Below are 14,271 nucleotides of genomic sequence, written 5' to 3'. Positions count from 1 at the left end.
CACCTTTCATACCTGAGTTAAATATATATATTTATAATATGTGTTCTCCCTGGAACATTATTGTTGTGAAAATATTTGTGAAAATCGAGGGGTCGTTAACTACCACTGTGAAAATGAAGAGAGCATTGAGGTAGCTACTATTATTCCTCCTCTTTATACCTGCTGTGAAAGCACAACCTGACAATTCTATATCATAGGAAAAGAATGAGATACAAAAGTTCAGTAGCTTGGATGAATTATTTTCTGACTGATTACAGCCTAGGCCTGGGCTTGTTTATTCAGAAAGTTGTTGTGCTGTTGTATTTTCCCCATTAAAGTGGCAATGGTAACATTTCAAAGATGCTCTGGGAATGACAGCATATAAATGCAAGATGTAGCTTTACTGAGTTGAAAGCTGAGAACTTCATATTTGGAAACAATAAAGTTATTTTACTGTTAAATGTAACTATACTACAAGTGTTCAGTTAGAGTTTACAGCAGGAGAAGGTAACCAATTTTTGTCCACAGTCACATCCATACCATACTGTATATTTAAAACACCAGGCTTCTCCAAAAAAACTCTGAGAACTACAGTGGTACCTCGAGTTACATACGCTTCAGGTTACATACGCTTCAGGTTACACACTCCGCTAACCCAGAAATAGTGCTTCAGGTTAAGAACTTTGCTTCAGGATAAGAACAGAAATCGGGCTCCGGCAGCGTGGTGGCAGCAGGAGGCCCCATTAGCTAAAGTGGTGCTTCAGGTTAAGAACAGTTTCAGGTTAAGAACGGACCTCCGGAACAAATTAAGTTCTTAACCCAAGGTACCACTGTATAGCTATGTCAGGGATTCACCACAATTCCCAGGATTCTTTTCAGGAAGCCAAGTGCTTTAAGTGTATGGTGTTGCGACCAAGGACCACATTCCTCCAGGGGTGATGTGTCAGGGTTTAGTGATGTGCCCAATCTCTAGGAAAGGGGCTGTAATAGAATGGACAAATGTAGTGGCTTCAGAGCCAAGTGGGCCTCAGGTCGCTCACAGGTGCTTGAGGGAATGTTCTTTTGCATGATAATGATACCCGCTGTAAGGAATGGCATGGGTTAGCTCTTCTCTTGAGAGGACAGCTTTGCTGCAGTTGAGGGCAGCACACCTGTACATGTGAATCTGAGTGCTGGACAAAATGGAGAAAATGAGTGCTCATCCCCCAGTGGGGACTGATCAAAGACAGATCAAAATGGCACAAGGTAAGCAGAGAAGGGACTGGTGTCCTAGGTGTATCTAACTAATTCAGGGATGAGCTAGATGTTCGCTAACAATTATGTTGTTGTTTTTTGCAAAAATGGACTTTCTAGAACCTCAAAATGTTTCCCAACAGACACCCAAAACTTTGCCCCAGTTTGTGGGTTTCAAAACCCTGATCACTCACAGAACTGATATATTATTTGTTAGAATAATACCCCTCCTTCCTAGTAACAGTGATGTTCTCACAAAGCAAATAAGATTTTGCTATATGATCACGTCACAGGAATCAAATGCCATGACTGCACTAACTTTGTTCTTAGTGACATTATTAAGTACTTTGTGGCTATACCATCCTCATGTGAGCCCAGTCTGCTGTCAGCACCAACAATTGTGGATCAGCGTAGATGTGAAATACCAGGCTTCTGATAGGAAAATACAGTGGTACCTCGGGTTATAAACGCTTTGGGTTACAAACTCCGCTAACCTGGAAGTAGTACCTCGGGTTACGAACTTTGCTTCAGGATGAGAATGGAAATCGCACGGCGGCGGCAGGAGGCCCCATCAGCGAAAGCATGCCTCAGGTTAAGAACAGTTTCGGGTTAAGAACGGACCTCTGGAACGAATTAAGTTCATAACCCAAGGTACCACTGTACACTATTGCTACTCTAATTGTGTGTGTGTGTGTGTGTGTGTGAGAGAGAGAGAGAGAGAGAGAGAGAGAGAGAGAGAGAGATATGTAAATACCCCAAAGCATTGTTAATCAAATGCCACTTTAGTCTGCTAATACAATCAACCCTTCTTGTATATTAGTTCTTACCATTACTTTTTCCTGCTCTGATAAGTACTGCTGCCACTAAGAAAGAAGCATTCAACAACAAAGGCTGTTCTTCATCTAAAAATGAGCTCCTTCTGTCCTTCAAAACTTCTGAATATTCTGAAAATGTAGAGTCATCTGTAAAACTAATAGAGCAAACCATGAGTTAGCCTAATATTGTTAGAGAAGTCAACACTGCCATCCACTGAGCAATGAGAGAACCACAGTGACAACTGTAGGAGGATCTCATCAAATGGCAATTTATTCAAAGACGTAACTTGCAATTACGTGCAGATAAACTCTTTCCCCCCCCGCCCCAGTTTCTTACTGCAGTAGGCAGGAATTCCATTCTTAAAACAAGGCTCCCCAAGAGAAAGAGGGAACTGGCCTACTCAATCCCCTGATACTTTATGGTAAGTATCCTGGAGTAGGACTGGGTGGTAGTGCTGGAGAAATTGGAGTTAGAGGGATGTGTGTTGTGCATTTAAAAATAATCCCCATTCCGACACTTTACAGGCAGGGGGCTGGAAAAGACAGTGTATCCTGCTCTTCAGAACTGCTCCCTCCTCATATAGTAATAAAATGTCCAGGCAGCCCAACCCAAATGATCCCTTGAGCACTTTATAGCATAACTGGGAAAGGCCTTGGGGTGGGTGAAAAGGGGAGTGGTGAAGTCCTAGCCTTCTTCCCTCCTCCCAAGCCCCCCTCCACCTCACCAGATCTGAAGGGACTACAAGACTTTTGCTCCAGGAGAATGATATATACGTATGGGAGTGTGCAACCACATATAGGTAAAGGTACCCCTGCCCGTACGAGCCAGTCTTGACAGACTCTAGGGTTGTGCGCTCATCTCACTCTAGAGGCCGGGAGCCAGCACTGTCCGCAGACACTTCCGGGTCACGTGGCCAGCATGACGAAGCTGCTCTGGCGAACCGGCACCAGAGCAGCACACGGAACGCCGTTTACCTTCCCGCTATAAAGCGGTACCTATTTATCTACTTGCACTTAAGGGTGCTTTCGAACTGCTAGGTGGGCAGGAGCTGGGACCGAATGACGGGAGCTCACCCCGCCACGGGGATTCGAACCGCCGACCATGCGATCGGCAAGTCCTAGGCGCTGAGGTTTTACCCACAGTGCCACCCGCGTCCCTGCAACCACATATACTTCCCCCTTAAATCTGTTGTTTGTGTTGACACCAAAGCCATCACCAGTAGCAGCTATTTACGTAATGTACAACTTGGCCCTGAATGCACCACGTATGCCTCACATAAACAGCACCTGCTTTTCAGAAGTTTGGAGCAAGCCGGCTCTTCATCTTTCCCAGTTTAAAAGCACCTGCCACTCATGCTGCAATTGCTCTGCTTCTCTGTGCACTCCTCCTCCTCACGCCATCGAGCTCGGTCCCTTTGGCCGCTAAAGCGCAGTAACCCTAGACACACCAACCCTCCTAGTAAATAAAGACACAGAGCTTTAACGGCCGTCTTCCAAAAGAAATGACACAAAGAAGGATGGATGCTCTAGAATTGTTGTCCTTTGAAACCACATGATGCATTCAGAGAATTAAATTTTCAACAAGTCACTTACTGATAGCCACTCTGTGAGTGCTACTCCCCCCAGCTTAAGTTTCTGTGGTTCCACAGACATTTATAGGACAGGGCTGTGTTATGGAATCGTGCCACAGAGGAGAAAGCCTGTTTGTCTTCCTCTGCCAATGTTTGTTCTACCACCAAACAAGGTCAGGTTTAAATTAAATAAATAATTTCTCAGCACTTCCATATGTTTTCTCAGTTCTTCCCTCCCTCCTCATTTTTACACTGGTAGCAAGTTAGGCTCCCCTCCCCCCCCCAAAAAAAAGATTAATCTGATTATTTTAAGATTATTCACTTGCTGTTGATGAGCAGCATTTGTAAATTAAGATGGCCCAGCTTGGTGTTCAATAATCTTGAATCGTGTTTGCTCTTGACCAAGTTTTATTTTCCTTTCTTTTTTTAAAAAAAAAATCTTTATCAGTTATGTAAAATAAACAGGCTTCGTCGGAACTTCTCTTTCAGGTGGAGTATGTTTATTGGACCATTTTAACAAGGTTCTATAATGTTCCACACAGAGATCATATCATGTACATCTGGGCTTCCAGGTAGCTGACCAAATTTTAATTAAAGCCTGTCCTTTGTGTCATGATTATTCATTCATAGTTTTAAATTGAGCAACTCTTAATTTATAGGCTCAACAATATCACTGGCTTTAGACTATTCATAATTTGAGAACATTTTCATCATAGCGATCCTGTTACACATGAAGGAAAACTGTCTTCAAAAAAAAATTCATTTTGAAATAACATCTCCTTCTATTGGCCTCTAAATGGGGCAGCATACAAACTATATATTCAAAGCACACTCTTTCTCCCAAAGAATTCTGGGCACTGCAGTTCACCCCTGAGTTATAATTCCCAGCAGTATAATTCCCAGCAACCCAAACTACAGTGTAACAGTGAGGGGTGAACTACAGTGCCCAGAATTCTTTGAGGGAAAGAATTTGCTTTGAAAGAATAGTGTGTTTGAAGCCTAAGAGTCTTTATGGAAACAAAAGATGGTTAGATTTATTTGGCCGTCTGTTAACAAAAAAATCAGATTTTTAGGTGCCAACATCTGATTTTCCACTTCCCCTATCTAGTCATATGAGTTGTTGTTGTTGTTTAGTCATTTAGTCGTGTCTGACTCTTCGTGACCCCATGGACCAGAGCACGCCAGGCACTCCTGTCTTCCGCTGCCTCCTGCACTTTGGTCAAATTCATGCTGGTAGCTTCAAGAACACTGTCCAACCATCTCGTCCTCTGTCGTCCCCTTCTCCTTGTGCCCTCCATCTTTCCCAACATCAGGGTCTTTTCCAGGGAGTCTTCTCTTCTCATCAGGTGGCCAAAGTATTGTAGCCTCAGCTTCACAATCTGTCCTTCCAGTGAGCGCTCAGGGCTGATTTCCTTCAGAATGGAGAAATTTGATCTTCTTGCAGTCCATGGGACTCTCAAGAGTCTCCTCCAGCACCATAATTCAAAAGCATCAATTCTTCGGCGATCAGCCTTCTTTATTGTCCAACTCTCACTTCCATACATCGCTACTGGGAAAACCATAGCTTTTACTATACGGACCTTTGTTGGCAAGGTGATGTCTCTGCTTTTTAAGATGCTGTTTAGGTTTGTCATTGCTTTTCTCCCAAGAAGCAGGTGTCTTTTAATTTCGTGGCTGCTGTCACCATCTGCAGTGATCATGGAGCCCAAGAAAGTAAAATCTCTCACTGCCTCCATTTCTTCCCCTTCTATTTCCCAGGAGGTGATGGGACCAGTGGCCATGATCTTTGTTTTTTTGATGTTGAGCTTCAGACCATATTTTGTGCTCTCCTCTTTCACCCTCATTAAAAGGTTCTTTAATTCCTCCTCACTTTCTGCCATCAAGGTTGTGTCATCTGCATATCTGAGGTTGTTGATATTTCTTCTGGCAATCTTAATTCCGGTTACGGATTCATCTAGCCCAGCCTTTCGCATGATGAATTCTGCATATAAGTTAAATAAGCAGGGAGCCAATATAAAGCCTTGTCGTACTCCTTTCCCAATTTTGAACCAATCAGTTGTTCCATATCCAGTTCCAACTGTAGCATCTTGTCCCACATAGAGATTTCTCAGGAGACAGAGATTTCTCAGGAGACAGACAGTCATATGAGAGGCGCCACCAAAAAAAGATGCCAGAAGAGGGCACAATTAATATATTCATATGCTAATTTATATGTATAGATGCAAATTTAGAAATAAAGACTACAGTAGGGAAGACTGGCCAGGTGCCCTGTGTGTCTCCAAGCCACTTCAAGTTCCCTGCTCTTCTTCTTATGGTTCTTTAGACCATAAGTTGAACTAGACAGCTTCTCAAATGGAGGACAATGCCCCATGGTGCCATCACCAGATCCCGCACCCTCCTACATTTGGTGGGCTGGTCCTTCCTAAGTTTTGTGGGGTGGCTGGAGAGCTTCCCTTCATCATGCTGGCAGCTCCTGGCAGTGGCCATGTTGTTTACTTCACAACATCCTGTGAAGTTGAATTTTGTGGAGGGGAAACCATGACCTCTGACACAGAAACATGTCTGCTGCCATGTCGGTTGCTCCAGGGTATTGTTGAAAACAAAGATGGGAGCAGTCTGGAAGGAACAAGTAAGGGGTTGGGGGACAAAGTGCCTGATGAGCCCTAATGGAGTCCTAGTATTTCAGTAGTTATCTGAGGGTACTGCATGGTGATCTTACAAGGTCTGGCTGTCACACACAGCTGCAGAAGTTGTGTGTGAAGACTGTAACCATGTTGGCAGGTCCAATCACATACCCAAAGAGAGCCATTGTGGGAAAGACACATACTGTGTCTGTAGGGGATAACATAGCAGGCAGGTGGATCCTAACTCCTTATGATGATATGTGTGTAAGTGTTAAGGGTACCTGAGTACGTGGCTGACTGTCTGTGTTGAAAGCATACTGTAAACAAAATAGAAATTTCATGGAAGTTGCCTATTGAACTTTAGCAAATCAAATAGAAAGCTGCAGGTTTTTTTGTGGCGTTGCTGTACATTTTCCCTGATTTTATTTACCATAGATTCAAATCCTCCTTATAGAACAAGCTCCCTGCCGTTTACCTTCTTTGTCAAACAATAGGTCCTCCTGGCCTGACCTTGACCTATAACTAGACCTTGGCATTTAGTCATGCTGTGGTTTGTGGTAGCAATAACCGCAAAACAGGATCTTCCCAGTGGCTTCCAGCCAGAGTGTTACTCACTAGCTAATGGTTGGAATGGACTGATAAAAGATATGGGCTGTGGCATGCAGGGGAGAGGGGGGAGCCACACATTTTGTGTTTGTTGGTGTGAAATAAGTAAGAATAAGCTGATAAAATGACACACTGGAGCCACGGTTGCTTGGTTATGCAAAACAGGCATAAAGTTACTAATGCAGAATTCTGTTCCCCAAACCTACTGACCAGTCACTTTTAAAAAGTAAGCTTCATAAGTAAATTACTAAGGTGCATATTTCCCACTTTAACCATTATCAACCCCACTGCTTGCCTGTATGTATGAAAAGTTAATAATAATAATAATAATAATAATAATAATAATAATAATTTGTACCCTGCCCATCTGCCTCCATTGCAACAGCCACTCTGTACAAAAACACAACATAACATCACACATTAAAAAATTCCTGATACAGGGCTGCCTATGGAAGGTTGTGTGATTATTTATCTCTTTTGGAGTTAGGTAGCCCAAAAGAAAATATTATACAAAGTCTCCCCACTTTTCTTATTCTCTATTAACTACATTGAGGCTGTCATCTTATACACACTTCCCTGGGAGTAAGTCCCACTGACTTCCCTAGGACAAGAGTTCTTCCTAGACATGCCTAAGACTGCAATGTGCTTATAGTCAACTCTAGTCACAAGGTTGCATCATGGCTGTCATATTTGGAGCAGACCTATTGAAATGAATGGGCAAGGCTTACTTAAGTCCAATTATTTTGATGGTTCTTCTCTGAGTAGACTTAGCCAGGCACAACCCATAGTCCCCCAGCACTTAAAGCATAAAATTGACATAACATAGCCTTTGGTAACATCATAACAGATGTATGTCAGAGTTCAGCAGATTAAATCCTGCTCCCCAGTAAGCCATATCAAAACCCTAATATGATGTCAAAGAAACACATGATTAACTCTGCATGCTCAGGAAAGCTTTGAGCTTGTGTTTCTTGAGTATCAGCCACCCATGCAGAACAGCAAGCCTCTGTTGAAACGGAGGCTAGTCTTTGAGGACACTGATGGTCTCTAAAGCTATTTGTAGGAACTGGCCTTATAAATGCTAGAATTTGGTCAAAAGTGTGTTCCAGTCAGATTTGTTTTGCATTACAAGCTTCCATCAATAAAACCATAGCAAGTGACCGTCATATTTAAACAGGAAGGAAGTTTATAATATGTATTTTTTCAAAGATACTTTTTTTTTTTTTTACAAATCTGGGAAATGACAGGAATTAAAAATGCCTTTCATAAATCTCCAAGTCCAAACTTTGAAGTGCATTTTCTCCATTCATAAAGCTGTACCCAATCAAAAACCAAGAAGCAAAATCATACGCCGTTCCATCGCAAAGATTAATATTTCCCCAGTGATTAATAACGGTGCAGATTTTAAGGGTAAAATGTTTTACATGGATTTTTCCAAGAATTGACTGAATGATTAAGGGCAGATTGCCTCAGAACATTTTAAAAAAGACGTTGATTAAACATTTTGAAGGTTCCTCATATGATACGAAAGTTGTTCTTGGGCATTTTCTTTACCCATTATGCAAATATGTCAACTCATTAATAATTTAAAAGTGGTAATACATTAATAATTAGGATCCCCATTAGAAATCTGACCTTTAATTGAATTCTATAGAAAGGAGACTGTGAAAAATGAGCCTTGTGATTTATGCTAAGAATAAAGGTTAAAAAGCGTTTTCCTAGTAGATCTTATCCCACCCACACCAACCCTATTATTGCCTAGGCAGATTTTTTTTAAGAAGGAAAGAAAGGAAGGGAAGAAAACTTTTCCTCCAAAAATAAAATTTTTACCCATGCTGTTTCTAAGGAAATAATCCTATGTGGTTTCATATGGGAAAGAGTGGAATATATTGCTGAATTCTAGATGGGAGAGAAGCAAATGAAGGGACTTTTGTCATCTTCCTTTCGTGGTTTAAGACTGCTATCTCAGAAACAGCATTGGGAAGCTGCCTTAAAGTGAATCTGACCACTGGTCCATCTAGTTCAGGACTGTTGACACTGCTGGCAGCAGCTCTCCAAGATTTTAGGAAGGCATCTCTCCTCAACCCTCCCTGGAGATACCAGAGATTGAACCTAGGTCCCTTATACAGGTAATGCAGATCCTCTACCACTGAGCCATGGCCATCCCCCCCATTCCACCAGCTGAGAGAGGGAGACCCACCAATGGGACAGTGCTTGTATCTCCAGAGACCTTCTGTGGGCACAAATATCCAATGGTGGTGGAGACTAAGAGAGGGGTCATGTCAAGAGGGCTGTTAGTAGGTGAAATGGACCAACATATCCCCAAACAGGCTCAGGAATGACACTGTTGAACCTGGTGCAGTTGCGTGTCGAGGTCCCCAATACACCCCAAAGGAAAACACAATTGACACTTAATTTTTGTTTAAATTTTTTGGCATAATTTTGGCAATAACTTTATTCAAATACAGCAATGTGAGTGGTTGCTTAGGCATTGGTAGCACTAACTGCCCCCGTATGGGGACAGCTCTGACATTCGCACCCCCCGCGAAGTCAGGAAGGGTAGGTCACCTGGGGAGAGAGATGGGACTGGGAACCATGCCTCACCTCTCCCCAGCATGCTCCCAGGGGCTTGCGTGGCCCTAGCCCCTTGCCAGGGGGTTTCGGACAAAAGCATGGGGGAGCCCCTGGGTTCCTTTAACGGTAAAACCCTTCAGCAGCAGCAGCAGCATTTTGGAGGGGCAGGCACAGCCGAATCCATACCCCTCCACCAGCAGCAGCATTGGGGGGAGCAGGCACAGCCGAATCCATACCCCCCCCAGCAACCAATTCCAGACCAACGCCTAACCGCAAACCTTACAAGTTGTGACGATTTGCTACGCGGTAGGCGAAAACCAAGAAGCACACACTAATCAGCCAAATGGCAAAATTCCTACCGGGCCCCTGCCCCAAAGCAGACGACCCCATGACAGGCAATAGCAAGGTCAAGCAAACAGCCTAACATTAGGGAAGGGAGGGTGGGTGATCCGAAGCATGCAGCGAAAGAGGACGTCCGTTGCTGCGTGCCTTGTATTTAACAAATAGGGCTGTCAATCACTAAATGGCAACATGTAATTTTCCCCAGTAACAGCCCACTCCTGCTTACGAGTTGGCCAAACCATCTGCCCAGAAACAGCAAGGTGTCTTGGAATCCCCAGCCGCAACACGTGCTCTCCGTGATGGAGAACACGCTTTATATTCTGCTGTTGTGGTCAATGGGAAAGGAGGAAAGAAAAGCAAGGAAGCAGGAAAATAGGGAAATCCACCCCCCCCACACACACTTCCTGGCCCCATCATACCTAGATGGCAGAGCTTTGGGTCTGGTGGTTGCTCCACCATGAATCTTCTATGTGCGCGCGCGCGCGCGCACACACACACACACACACACACAATGATTCAAATAGCCATGCAACAGATTTCAGATCATATTCCTCTGGCTACAATATTGTAACAGGTTCATCTCTTGCACCAGCTTAAATGGATTATTCCCTGATCCGACCATTGATTGAGCATCACAAACCCACACAGTTGGCAGCCCCTGTGATGTAATGGCAGAGAGCTTTTAGGGATGCAGGTAGGCCAAGGGAGAGCAAGAATAGGGAAAGGAATGCAAAGGAAAGGAGGTTCCTCCAAACCACATGTTCTGGTTGCTCCCAGCGTTAAACACAAATGCTGACTTCTGCCAGGTTAGCCTTTCAGGAGCTGATTAGCTCAGCTGTTACAGCATTGTGCTGATAATGCCAAGGTTGCAGGTTTGATCCCCATATGGGACAACTGCACATTTCTGCATTGCAGGGGGTTGAACTAAATGATGCTCAGGATCCCTTCCAATTCTACCATTCTATGATTAGCATTTGCTAGCTATAATAGAGGATTATGAAGTTCTGTTTGTATATAACAGTAGTGATGGCTTGACTCCTCTCTGCTCAAGTCAGAACTGAGCAATTTGCCAAGAGTCTGAAAACAGCAAAATTCCCACTCACCAAGCCCGATTTCAAAGAAAAAAATTATAGTATTATCAGGTGTGCCAGAGGAAGACCTAAAAACTCTAGCTAGTGCAAATTCTACTGCCCATTTCTTGGCCAAGAACAGTTGCAGGCAGTTTGTCATGCCTCTGGCAGTGTGAGAACCATGTGATAGGTTATGTTAATATAATAAGGAAGTGACATGTTTGGAGCCGACCACATGCCTTGCTTCAGAAAAAAGCATCTGTGGGGGCTGTGATCTGGACTGAGACTGCAGCACTGAAAGGGGGCTATCCAGTTTCTGCTTTCATTGCAGGGATGGGTCTATATTCTCATTCCATTCCTCCCCACACCCATGAAGGAAGACACGAAACCATAGATGCGGTTAAGAGTCCCAGCTCAATTTACTATCAACACACAAGGATCTTCAGTGAAACAGGATTGACTAACTCAACCCAGGCAGCCAGTCTAACTGGGGGAGACAGAGAGGAGCCTGCCTCCCCAGTGGGCGAAACCAACCTGGATCAGGAAATGAACTGCTCGTTGCCTTATCTTACCAATTCACTTGGAAGTGATCCGATGCACTACCCAATTGCTCTTGCCCTCCTCTTGCCAATGTGTTCAGCAGGATGATGCTTCCAGGCACCAAAGAATGCTCCTCTCTCCACCGCCACAACAGTGGTACACTTTGGGCTTTAAAATTTCAGCAACACCCTGTGTGATGCCAAAATCACTGCCCCCTGCCTCTCACCTTCAGTTGTTCGTGGTTCGTGTGGCACTATCTCGGCTTGGTGCCCAGTGTGGGCAAACCAGTTGCGCTCCCCTAAATCTGCCTCTGCCCACAATCGAGCTGCCAGTTACATGTGGTTGGGCAGCATCCTTTCACACCTGTTATTCTGGAATGTTAATCCACTCTGCCCATCATGCCTGTCTGTTGTGACCAATGAAACTTGCCCATCAGATAGACACCACCAGGTCCAGAAATCTAGGGAGTATAAAGTAGGCAGAAAGGCAGAATCTCTACTAAGCTACTGGCTTGTCCTGTACTCCCCTTGGAGGATGACAGGTGTGTGGTTTGTAGTGTAGTTTGCAGGTGGTGCAGACAAGCAGCAAGCAAGTGGTGCAAGCTGTGGACCCAGATAGCCACAGAGGAACAGGCAGGGCAGTTCCTCAGCAACCATACTGCTCTGCTGCCACTGTCTACCTCTTGCAGATGCTGCTCTTTCACAGAAATCTCAAACTGATTTGGAAAAGTGGGAAAATGAGCTTAAGAGTAGAAAACTGAGAAACTGGAAAACTGAAATGACACATTTGTCTATGCCTAGTGGTCCAGCATGGGGCTATAGGGAGTAGAAAGTTCAGTGGAAACTGGAAAGGATTCCTTGTGTGAATCCTTTCACACAAGTATCTATCTATCAAAGTATCTATCATTGCCATTAAGGGTCTTCGGATGTGAGCCTCCTGAAAATTGTTCTTCCCTGTCACATAATGTTCTCAAATTCTTCCCAGCAGTTATTATATTTCAATGCCCATTTAATTTCAGATCATTATCATTCTCATGAAGTCAAATACATTAATAATAATAATAATAATAATAATAATAATAATAATAAATAATTTATCATCATCATCATCATCATTATCATCATTATTTATACCCTGCCCATCTGGCTGGGTTTCCCCAGCTTCTCTGGGCAGCTTACAATAATTAATTACCGTAATTTTTGCTCTATAACACTCACTTTTTCCCTCCTAAAAAGTAAGGGGAAATGTTTCTGCATCTTATGGAGCGAATGCAGGCTGCACAGCTATCACAGAAGCCAGAACACCAAGAGGGATTGCTGCTTTCACTGCGCAGCGATCCCTTTTGCTGTTCTGGCTTCTGAGATTCAGAATATTTTTTTTCTTATTTTCCTCCACCAAAAACTAGTTGCGTCTTGTGGTCTGGTGCGTCTTATGGAGTGAAAAATACAAGTAATCAATAAATTTCAGTTAATTAGTTATCAACCTGAAAGTTAGTCAATAATCACATTTATTAAATAATCTAGTAGCTATGATCAATTACTGAGAATCAACTAAAATGAATATATGTGTATATATAATTTTGAGCACTAAAATTGTTAACTTGCTAACTGGGGGGAAAAAAACATTCTAAATGATTTGCATGCAGGAGACACACTGAAATCAGCTGAAAGTGAAATAGCTTCAGTTAATCAATTAACTCCATAGAAGTGATTAGGTTGGGGTGATTAGGGCCACATAGATGGTTGGACAGTTCTCTGAGGGGTACATGCACAGACATTCACACAGATACGCCACACATATACCCCACAGGAACCCACAGATGCAGCATACAGAGAGAGAGAGAGAGAGAGAGAGAGAGAGAGAGAGAGAGAGAGAATCAATGGATTTCTCCATCTCAGTGCTTTCCTTTCTTAATACATACTAAAAACTTTTCTGGTTGTATAATTGACATTATTTAGCTTTGTGTTTGGGGTGAAACGCCCGTGAAAACTGTTCTAACTTGTCTCCTATGTGTGCATGTTAAACTATAACTGGATGCTGGAGAAAGGTAACAACCTAGATAATCCTCATCACTGGGAGGAAAACAATACTGTGGGTTTCAGGTGTTGACCTTGATAGTATGGATGGGGGCAGCAGGCAAAGATCTGATAGCACGGTTGAGGCCTGTGTATTTGTATGGATGACATGTTTATAGACAAAAATATTTATGTCTACCCACAGAGTATGTTCCATTCCACTTGAGGTCGTATTATATAAGAGATGCAGATTGCTACTCCATTGGTCACCTGTGGTAAGAAGTAATTGCCAGCCAGAATGGTGGCAAATAGCATAGGCTATCCCAGATGCCCTTCTAACAACTGCTACCCAATGCTTCATGTGCATGATTATGCATTCTCCTCAATCCCATAAGCCCCCCAAAAAAATTCTTTTGAAAAGGTGTCTCTGCAGTGAATCAATTGTTTTTATCTATATGAACTTTTTTGTACAGATCAGAACACTGAAGCCATTAAGGAATTGCTTTATGAAATGCCCCAATATTGCAGATTCCCCACCATTGTATAAAAGGATCTCTTCTTGAGACCAGTGAGACAGAGCAAGGATTACAGCAGCCTGCCAAGTATAGCCCCTTTTTTTGTTAAAAAGGCACAATAGGAACAAATGTTGGAGGAGGACGACATCTAGCGATCAGATGTATATTTACAGCCTTAACCCTTTTGTGGCTGTGCATGCCACTACAGCAGATGTCCTAGATGTTGCACTCGCCAGATGTTGCTGAACTACAACTCCCATCATCCCCACCAACTGAGCTAGGCTGGTTGGGGCTGATAGGACATGTAGACAAATGTATCTGGAGGGCACCAGGTTAGTGAAGACCACACCAGAGTATTAAATGGGGTGGAGATCATTCCTAAACTCT

At 43.3% G+C, this 14,271-nt stretch overlaps 1 long non-coding RNA gene across 1 annotated transcript in view; it reads right to left on the bottom strand.

Moving 5' to 3' along the window:
- Nucleotides 1-3,411, bottom strand: part of LOC308481708 — a 29,817-nt gene extending 26,406 nt beyond the window's left edge. Inside the window, exons 1-2 of the long non-coding RNA XR_013988833.1 lie at nucleotides 3,315-3,411; nucleotides 2,040-2,182 (exon numbers count right to left, since the gene is read on the bottom strand). This is a non-coding gene — a long non-coding RNA (uncharacterized lncRNA). The remainder of the gene's footprint in view (nucleotides 1-2,039; nucleotides 2,183-3,314) is intronic.
- Between the last annotated feature and the right edge of the window lie 10,860 nt (nucleotides 3,412-14,271).

This window comes from Podarcis pityusensis, assembly GCF_964106645.2.
Source record: "Podarcis pityusensis genome assembly, chromosome: 7".
NCBI classification, from domain to species: Eukaryota; Metazoa; Chordata; class Lepidosauria; order Squamata; family Lacertidae; genus Podarcis; species Podarcis pityusensis.
Note: the sequence above shows the minus strand (reverse complement) of the source record. Positions and strands in the feature narration are given on the sequence as shown.